At 43.7% G+C, this 10,688-nt stretch overlaps 1 protein-coding gene and 1 pseudogene; one reads left to right on the plus strand and one right to left on the minus strand.

The window, feature by feature from the left end:
• The window catches only part of LOC146577177 (protein NLRC3-like), a 311,857-nt gene that overhangs the window by 108,414 nt on the left and 192,755 nt on the right, over positions 1-10,688 (plus strand).
• On the minus strand, positions 2,701-3,569 carry LOC146577182 (uncharacterized; annotated as a pseudogene).

The raw sequence follows: 10,688 nt of genomic DNA on the forward strand, positions 1-10,688 counted from the left end.
AGTCTGAAGTCGATCAGAGGAACTGTTGACAGACTGACAGACAAACAGATGCTTGATTCATTAGTGCGATTAAATGTTCTTCTTTAGCAGCATCACTTCATGTGTTTGTGTTCCAGGAATAAAGGTCTGTTTAAACTGGACGTCTCCTCAGCATCACTCGTGCTGTCATGGTTTCAAAGCTGTGCAGAAAGAATCTGAGGGATGATACAGAGGTGACCAAAGTTACAAACATCCAGCTGTGCTGCAAATGTTTGCAGAGCTCCAAACTCTTTGGCTTTCTGCAGAGCAAGTATGGAAGAAGCACCTGAGCTAACTTCAGTTTAGACGATATGAGGAAAAATGCTGCTTCCCAAAGTTTCCTACAAGTATCCAGTTTATATTTAGAGAAGCGAAGGCTCTTTATCCTGACAACTACTCCCTGGTGGATCCCTGTCCTGTGACAGCAGCAAAGACTGTGTATCAGTATCATCAAAGCCACTTCAATAACCAGTGTTTAAAGCTCTCTAGCAGATGGACTTCAGTGGCAGCAGCCTCTGTCTGCTGTGTACAGAAGGTTCTCTGATGAAGCACACAGCAGATGCTGCACTACAACAGCAGCAGCAGCTCAGCTTCAGTTTGCTTCGACGCCCTTTTTGACCTGTGAAACAGCAGAAAATGAAACATTTCAACACCCGTTTGTTAGCGTGAGCTATTCTGCTGTTTTTCATCATTTCACAGGTGAAATAAAATCACATTTACTTCCTGTAGGAGTGATCGTGTCCAGCCTGACTGAGACCATGTGCTCCATCCTGCACAGGTAATAAACCTCTGACATGAAGGGCTGTCAAGTAGTTTTAGACAAATGGGGGTAAAAGAGACGTTAAAAGCTTAAAGAGAAACTACATTTTCTAAGAACTGTCTGACGTTCACCTCTCACACAGTGGATACGATTCTGCCGCTGCAGGAATAATCTTTGTGCTTATGAAACTGTCCATGTGTTTGCAGAAAATGTCACATGTTCAAAGCCATCCCAGCACCTGGGGTTTGTATAAGTGCAGCTGCTGGTGGGGAGATAGTCTCACTCTTCTATATAAAGAGTCACCAGGCAGCAGATCTTCATCTGTGATCTCCTCCATCATCACGTCTTCACTCTTCAGCAGCTATGGCTTCACTTCGTGCCCTTCTGGGAGTGGTGCTGTGCTCCTCATGGTTTCTGCTTCTGCCTCAGGCCGACTTTGATTTACAGAGTCATCCATAATATTTTTTATTTTTTATTTTACTGCCCATCTATTTTCATACAAATGTCTCCGTCTTATGGAAAAGGGGTGGAGCTTATCCAACGAGGACAGGCAGGGCCCCCCAGACAGTTTAGCAGTCTATACAGGAGGCTGACCTTTGCAACATGTACTTCTATAATGACTTCACCATTTAGGTTATTTGGTTATGTTTCACCCTGGATTTTGTGTGATAATATTTATTTTGTCCACTGATTTAAAAACAACAAACTATATGAATATAAAACAGAGTGAACAACAAAACATCAGCTTTGGAAACTTTGATGTAAAATTCTGCAATTGTTTTCTCAGATATAGCATAAATCAAACTAACATACATCAGTGTGTTATTAATGTGCACACACACACACACACACACACACACACACACACACACACACACACAGACACACACACACACACACACACACACACACACACACACACACACACACACACACACACACACACACGTGTTACAATAAACAGCTCTTATGCTTCTGTATGATTCTCAGTGCTTTCCATTTGCGTGTCCACAGGTTGCTGTAAGTGGTGCTTGACTGCAGTTTGCTCTCATTTCAAGTGGTTTGCTGTCACAAAGCCAACAGGAAGTCCGGCCATGGTTGAGCCAACTGAAGATGGGTTGAAGGTGGCGTCCTCGTTTCCTCTGTGAGCGCGAGAGGACAGACAAAGCAAACACCGTTTGGACAGCATTACAGTTTTTGCCCGTTGCTTGAACACATTTGGCAAAACGTCGCTCATTGTGCCAAAACTCTAAACACAAGTAAACACGACACAACACTGGGAAATATACCATACACATCTGTGCCAAAATGAAACTCCACTCCCAAAACCTAAACTCTGCTGTCAAAACCTAACATTCCTCTGTCAAAATGTAACTCTGTTGACAAAATGACACATACTTGCATCATATGCAAACACTTACAGATCAGGGGGAACACACTAGTCTTCTTTACATAAAACACTGCAGTCCTTGATTTCCATTGTGTATTCAGAAGGCACATGTACAGGAGACACATTTCCAAACAACCAAAAACGCAAATAGACCTACTCAATAGTGTACATCGCAGTACCATGAATTCAGATGAAGCAAAAAAAAAAAAAAAAACCACAACACAATAATACTGCAATAGAAAAAACACTATACTGTAAACACAAAAAACCATGACAAGTGTGCATAAGTGGGCTCATGGATCCCGCCGTCTGTTGGGGTCTGGCCACAGGACCTCATCAACATCGCAAGCTATGTCCTCTCCCGCTAGGCACCGGGGAAAATACCCTCTTGCATGCCGAAACCATCCATGGATTGCTGTCACCTCAATGTCGCCGCAGGCCTGTTCCATTGCCTGCAGAAGAGGCATGCGGGCATGTGGTTGGCGGTCATATACTCGCCATCTCCAAGCCGAAAAAAATTCCTCAATAGGGTTTAAAAATGTTGAGTAAGGGGGCAAGTATACCACTTCAAATTGATTGTGGTCGGTGAACCAGGCCTGGACCAGAGCAGCCCGATGGAAACTGACATTATCCCATATCACCACAAACCTGGGCTGATCTGGTCTGTTCTGTACAACTATATCATGGAGAGCATCTAGAAATGTGAGTATGTGTTGGCTATTGTATGGACCTAGTTTTGCATGATGATGCAGAAGCCCTCGAAGGCTTATGGCGGCACACAATGTGATATTTCCCCCGCGCTGCCCTGGAACGTGCACAACTGCCCTTTGGCCAATCACATTACGACCCCGTCGTCTTGTTTTGCTCAGGTCGAATCCAGCTTCATCAATCAAAATGTATTCATGAGGCTGTGCAGCTCCATCCATGGCCATGATCCTCTGAAAAAAAGGGGAACATGTCACTGTACTACAGTGCTACACATACAGCACCCTCACCCCATCACACAGGTACCTGTGTAGCTCTCAGAATAGATCCATGTGGTACTGATATGGTACATATTCAGCTGCTACTGGACTTCACCAATACTCTATTGTAAATGTAAGGGACAGTTACACGTACCCGTACATATTCAGCTCGAAGTCCTTTGACCCTGTCACTGTTCCTCTCGAATGGGACTCTGTAGAGCTGCTTCATGGTGATGCTGTGTTTACCCAAGATGCGTCTGATGGTGGTGATGCTCACATGGTCTATGTTGCTGAACACTCGCCTGTCTGCAAGTATTTTCCGTCGTAGCTGGTGGAGACGGATGGCATTGTCTGCCCTCACTAGGTCCACAACGGCAAGTTCCTGCTGTTGTGTGAACAGGCGTTGCCGTCCACCCCCAGAAGGTCTTCGGGTCATTCTGGAGGAATACAACCACATATTGTCATCAGTTTGCTTATTTTTCATACAGTACTTTACTGTACGTACTGTGTCATCCACTGTACAACACTGTACTTCAATATGAGGAATCAGCCACTTTGGCTGCAAAAGGAGCATTAGCACCCCGTACACTTGATATGGTAATGTGATATACTGTAGAACAGTGCTATGGAACCATCTGAGTAGAGCAGAAGGTATGGAGGTGAAGACAGACCTGTTTTCTAGTCGGAATGTTCGTATTACAGATGCCACTGTGAAGCGGCTTAGATGTGGGTGGACTCTCTGCCCAGCTTCCCTCATAGTCAGGCCATGGTTGATGACATGGTCCACCAAAGTTGCTCTTATTTCATCAGAAATATGGGTCCGTGCATGGCCTCTTCGGCGGCGGCCTCCTCCTCCTCCTCCTCCTCCTCCTCCTCCTCCTCCTCTACCTCTACCTCTACCTCTTGCTCTCCCTCCATCCATGCTTGCGAAGTTCTTGAAATGGCTACGCTGAGGGCTTTTTGTAGTTGGCTAATTGGTGTTCGGTTTTGCAAGTACGTGCCTTCAGGTGTGTATTTGCGTGGTTGCAATTACCCCATGTGTTTTGTATTTTGGATACATGTGTTTTCCGAATGGCACCCTGAGATTTCATTTTGTGAGCGAAGTGTCTTATGTATGACATAGAGTGTAGCATGCAGGACCATGTGTGTTGCATAAAGGGGTAGGTGTGTTGCATAAAGGAGTAGGAGTGTTGCATAATTGGTACTGGGGTGCTAAGCAGCGCTTTTGTTTAAGGTATGGGTACATGTGTTTGAGGTATGGTCACAAAAGCTTCACGTTGTGTTACTTTAGTCTGAGCATGGGTTTATAGTGTTCAAGCAACGGGCAAAAACTGTAAAATATTTACACTGATGATTACAGTTTTTCTCAAATGCTAAAACACATGTCACAAACGTTACCACCAGGTCCCCCAATGTCCAAACACAACACCCTTCTCTAAAGCTACATAAACACAACCACACCTTCCCACTGCAAAACTCAAACTCCCACACCAAGAGAGCAGCTCGAAGCTGTCAAAACTATAAACACTATACACAGCATTACACACTACAGCAAAACAATTGAAAACACAATGCTCAATTTGTGAGAAGGTTCTTTGTTTCATAACTGCCAATGCATATTTTAGAAACTATACAGTAACGGATCGTCGTAGATCTCTGCAGAGGATTAGGCATTTAGATTTGTGAGTTTCATATGAGTAGTATAAATCTATAGAAAATCCTGCATGTACGTACACTACTGTAACACAACTCAATGCAAAAACAGAATCTATTGCACACAACAGTAATCTTGAAAACATGAACAGGGTGTGAAGTTTTTTTATTTACGTTATTCACACCACACACACACCACAATCACTGTGCGGCATCATGTCGCTGAGCTGTTGCTCGCATCTCGTCCGTAATGATGGTACGAGGTTGTCTTGCTCTCCCTCCTGGACCTTCTCCTCTCCCATGTTGGCCTTCTCCTCTTCCTCGTTGGTCGCTCCTCTTCCTCCTCTCATTTGAACTCCTCTTCCTCATTGGCCTGCTCCTCTTCTTCCAGGGCCAGCTCTTCTCCCTCCTCTGCATCAAATTCCTCTTCCCCTGACTCTGCCTTCATCCATTGTGTTTGTTTGGAACCTTCAGCATACTGTGCACTCTGAACTTGCTTTTACATGTGGGTACAGCATTAGCAACAAGTGTCTTCAATTTTGAGTCATTGTGTGTAGTGACTGACGCCAGGTGTGTTCCCTGTGTTCAAAGATTGGTGACTGTGGCAAGCATTTTGCATCACATGGGCTTTCATTTGAGAATATGAGCAGAGTTGTTTTGCAACATGTGTTTTAGCAAGGAAAAATGTGTTTAGATTTATGAGTACAGAGGGTTGTGTTTTGTGAATTGTGTCTTCATGTGACATGTGTTTATGGTACTGGAATATGGTGGCTACATTTAGTAAATGTGTTTAGACTACTGGTCATTTGGGTTACAGGATTGGCTTTTGTGTTTTAACATTTGAGAAAAACTGTAATGTTGTGTCTTTGCACCTGTAGCGATACATGTTGGAAAATGGAGACTTTAGCCACCAAGACTGACGTGCCTGGAAACTTCCCTGTGAGTACGCCCACAAAGACAGGAAACAGTTTAGCCACCGCGGTTAATCCTCCATCATCATCATCCAGTATTTTTCACATCTTTTCTTCTGCTGTTTCCCTTGTTGTCAGTCACGGGGTTTGTGACTGAAATGCGTGTGGTCGACGGGAAGCCTGACGAGTACGGCCTGAATCATTCCATCAACACCGGACGGAGTGAAACCTTTGTTGAAAACAGATTATATGGTAACGTTGCATTTAGCTTCAGTAAACTGTGAAGTTACAGCAGCAGATTTACATCACGTGGCTTCACAGGAAGTAGTCTGGACCTCAGCGCTGAGGTTCAAGCAGCTCTGCTTGCAGACGGCATCCTTCCTGAAAATGTTCTTCATCTTCCTCAAACCAGAACTTTTACATTGGTGCTGAAGTTCTATATAAAAACAGCCTGAAATACAAAGTGATGTTGTGCACTGATTACCTCACACTCTCCATGTTTCCTTCTACAGAGGAGTGTCCGCCTGAGTGTTTTGTCTGATCTGTTGTTGATCGTCTCATTGACACTGCATGCAGATCTGACACCAGGGCTGGACTGGGACAAAAAATGGTCCCGGGCATTTTGACTGGAGACCGGCCCACCAGGTATTAAAGGAAAAACCATGAAGCCTTTGAATGAAAACAAACGCTGTTGTCACAGTGATGGACGCTGTCTTGTTGGTATACATGCATCAGTCTAATAAACTTAAACCTGCACCATCCTCCCTGTCCTGGTATTCTAAACAGGAAGTAGACTGTTGGTCGAGTTAACCTCCTGAACATCTACAACACACGGTGGAAACCTGACATTAAGACAGAGACTAGAGGTGAGACATGATCATTGCTGATTACTGATGACAGATTTAGATATGTTTTCATAAACCTTTCATTTGCCACATCAATAAACAGCACGGCAGGGCAAAATATGTTTTCTAACATGGCAACCTTTAAAAAGTGAAAGGAGACAGAAAGACAGCTGAGAAAGAATCAAACGGACTTTTTGATGCATTTTACACACAGTACTGGTGCAGAATCTAGAAAATGTGGGAAACACTGGCATCATATGCAGTACTTACTTCTGAAGAAATTATGATGGGGCCCTAAAAAAATGACTATGTACAATAATGGATTTCTATACATTTTACATCAGATGAAAACGTTTGTTGTAAGATTCAGATAATTATTTATTAAAAGTGAGACATTTTAAATGAGAACAAGAAAGAAAAGTATTTCTTTGTGCCCCCCTCTCCCTGTTAATGCCCTACCTGCCCCCCTGGCAACACTTTGCTAGACCCGCCCCTGCACAGTTACCAGCTACACAAAAAGGATCCTGGTGTTATTTGTCTCTCAGAAACAGTTCATAACTTCAACTCATTTTTGTTTTGTCATGTTTTGTTCTTTACATTGTCTTTCTTCTATATAATTGTTAAACATTTAATAAATATGTCTACAAAAAGATTTTAAAAACCAGACATTTCACACAGACACCCAAATGATTTCTGACTGATGAAGGGGGCTGAAGGTGCCCTGCTCTTGCCCAGCTTCTGCTGCTCTCTCCCTGCTCACTGTCAGCAGCTGGCAGCCTCGGTCCTGCCTGAGACTCTTCATCTATCAGTGCCAAAGAATATGGGAAATAGCAACGCACAACATGCACATTACAAAACAAGCACATGAATCAGCATTACATTCATTAGTGAAGTGCTGACGTTCGTTCCTAAACTTTGGGCCTTAATTAACATCACTGTGAACTAATGTTTGCTTTGCTTCTTAACCAGTGAAGCAGCGAGGGGCTTTCTGAGGTTCCTGCTCGTAAATGCCCAAAATGAGTCGAGTATTTCTCTGCAACTACAAACTCTGCTTTCATCAGAGGTGTAAAAATTACAGCACTGTGTCAGAGTCACTGAGGCTGGAACACAGAAAAAGGAAGTAGATGTATTTATTTTTAGACTTTATTGCCTGGAACCACTTTAAAAATATGCTTTGGGTCACAATTAACTGCAGAAAACCAGGAATCCACATATGAACATTATCTGTGCAGAGATTTATGCTTCTGAAGGTAAACAGTGAAAACTTGCAGCACTAAATGCACAGATAGCCAGGCGTTTCACATTTTGGGACCATCTGCCAGTTTTCATTTCTTAGGTATTGAAGAGCAGAAATGATTGAATTTTATTTACATGCTTAAAAATGTTTGCTTTTGAATATTATTTGAAGAATTACCCACACACTCAGGCACTGTGGGCCTGTTTCCCTTTGCACAACCGAGTGTTGGAAACGGGACTTTTCTCTTTAAACTCTGAGGGGCTGTAACTTTGGCTTCTATTGGCAGATTTGCATGATTGACCCTCTTTTTAAAATAGTTTTAGCCAAGAGAATCAAGCTAACATCACTGTTTTTACGTCAGCTCACGTCACACGAGCTGTTTCAAGAAAAGTCCTCCTGTCACACAGCAATGCCTACATGAATCACACCACTCTGCTTAAATAATAATAATAATGTTTAGTGAAGCAGGTGAAGCAAAGGGCTGCTTTTAATAGGCTGGGAGACCCAGGTGTGCTGCTTTAGCTGCTGAGCCTCTCATGCTAGCCTCCATCTATAAGCTGGGATCACAGGAGCACTGCAGTCCTGACTAGATCAAGGATTGTTATTCATGCAGGTGACAAAAGTTTACATTCACAGAGTCATAGGATTGAGCCTGGTTTGAAAAGCAGCTGTTTAATGCAGCTGCTTAGAGTTCACACACAGTAGAAGAATCAGACTTGAGTCACATTTCAAACACTGGAAAAATACTCAGCAAGTAACAATGAAAACAGCACAGACTCAGTATATCCTGTTCAGTCCTGTGTTTGATATGAATGTGCTGTTCAGAGAGGATCTCGTGTCCTCTTTTACAAAGCCTTTGTTTCATGATGTTTGTGTATAAATGAATGTAGGTGTGTTTCTAAGTGTGAAGGAGCCCTGGGAGAAAAGACTGAAGCTTGTGCCAAAGAACAAACAGGAAAGAAAGATCAGCATTAATGAAGACGAGCACAGAAGGAGCCCAAGCACGTGTTGCTTTTTCAGATTTCTCTAAAAGTGTGTGTTCATTTGTTCCATCCTTCACAACAAACAACAGCTGACAGACACACATGCACTCTGTGTCACTTCACAGGGGCTGATGAAAGTGGACACAGTAAAGGGAGAGCTGGACCTGCTCTACACATCCTGCACTCTGTTAACAGACTTTATTCTGCAGCATCAACAGATAAAAATATATGAAGATATAGAAACGTTTAACATTGTGACTGTTCACATTAGTGAAGCTGTTACTTTGCTGCCAGGTGGGAAAAGAAGCCTAAAGCTGAGTCTGATTAAACATCTGCTGCACCAGAGAGTTTCATGGCCCTGCTTTATCCTGTGCTTGCTGACCACCTCGTCCTGAAACCTCTTCATCATCCTCACAGTTGTGTGAAGAAAGAGGGAAGCAGGTGGAAACCATCTGTGCTGCTGTGTTCACTTGTGTGTGTGCGTCTATGGTCATATCTAATGTGTACCTACAGACAAACACAAACACTTGGCATTGCACAAGAGTCTCTATGGAGCAACCTGCAGATGTCAGAGATGTGATTAGAGGGTAAAGTGGACTAGTGAGAGCATCTATGTTGTTGTTGTCTGCTGGGGGACAGCATCAGCTCCAGAGATGCATCAGGATCAGCAAACTAATCTGCAAGGCTGCAAGTGTCACTGAAGGAGTTTGAGTCAGTGAGGGACTCAAACTCACACAGCTGGTCAAGAAGGCTCAGCAGCTGCTGTATTTCCTGAGGAGGCTGAGGAAATTTGGTATGTTGGCCAAGATCCTCAGCAGGTTCTACAGCTGCACTGTGGAGAGCAGCCTGACAGCTGCATCACTGCATGGTACGGCAGCACTACTGCAAACCGCAAACGCCTGCAGAGAGTGATGACAACTGTGGAGAAGATCATCAGGACCCCGCTGCCCTCTCTGCAGAGCAGCTACCATCACAGAGTCCAGAGGAGAGACACACCTCTGCCCTCGAGACGAAGGTTCAGAAGTGTGAAATGTAGAACATCCAGACTCAACAACTCCATCTTCCCCACTGCTATCAGACTCCTGAACAGCTGACCGACCTCAAACTGCAGTTTGCACATCAGGTCACTTTGCACACTAAGTTCATTTTGCACATTAAACTCCATGTACATCCATGTACATCGACATCTGCAGACCACACGTGTCTTCAGTTACTTATTTGTACTTATTTGCAGTTATTTATCTTTTTATTTTATTTTTTTAAGTTATTTTTTATCCTTATTTTATCTTTTTATTTATTCTTATCTTGTTCTTTTAACCATTATCTAACTTGGCATTGTGCACGGTGTGTTTAGATTCAGTTTAAATTCAGGGACACGGAGCCCCTGTTGATCCTCTACCTAATCACACGAGCCACGGTGTGAGAACGGGTGTGGGTCTCAATCAGCCAAGGTTTTGGGTGAACCCATTGTGAGATCTAGCCCCACCCCATCATGTGATTTCCTGTGATCAAATGTCCCAGGATGTGAGTGGGCGTTAAGACGTCCATGTCCCTCTTCAAGCAACTTAAAGAAGTCCAGACGCTTTTCTTTCCAAGCTCCTTCGACAACATCATTCATAGAACAGCTTCCAGCTTCTTTTGCTCGGCTACAGTTTGGATGGATTTGCAGATGCAACAAGACTAAAATGGTTAGGGTCAGGAGGTCAAAGGTCAGAGCTCCTGTGGGTCTGAGGGCGGCCTCACGCTGGAGAAGGATGAAGGAGTCTGACCTGAGCCAGTGTTTGACATGAACACATCAGCACTGCTGTCAGTGAGCCTAACGACAGCCGTTAGCATCATTTCAGTGTTTCAGTCATAAAAACACTTCCTGTCACTGTGGTGGTTACAGTGACATCATGCAGTTTGTGCTTTGACCTCCAGAGGGCG

The sequence above is a fragment of the Mchenga conophoros genome, linkage group LG3 (assembly GCF_057382185.1).
Source record: "Mchenga conophoros isolate Kocher_MC1m ecotype Shallow Benthic linkage group LG3, M_conophoros_male_GT1.1, whole genome shotgun sequence".
NCBI classification, from domain to species: Eukaryota; Metazoa; Chordata; class Actinopteri; order Cichliformes; family Cichlidae; genus Mchenga; species Mchenga conophoros.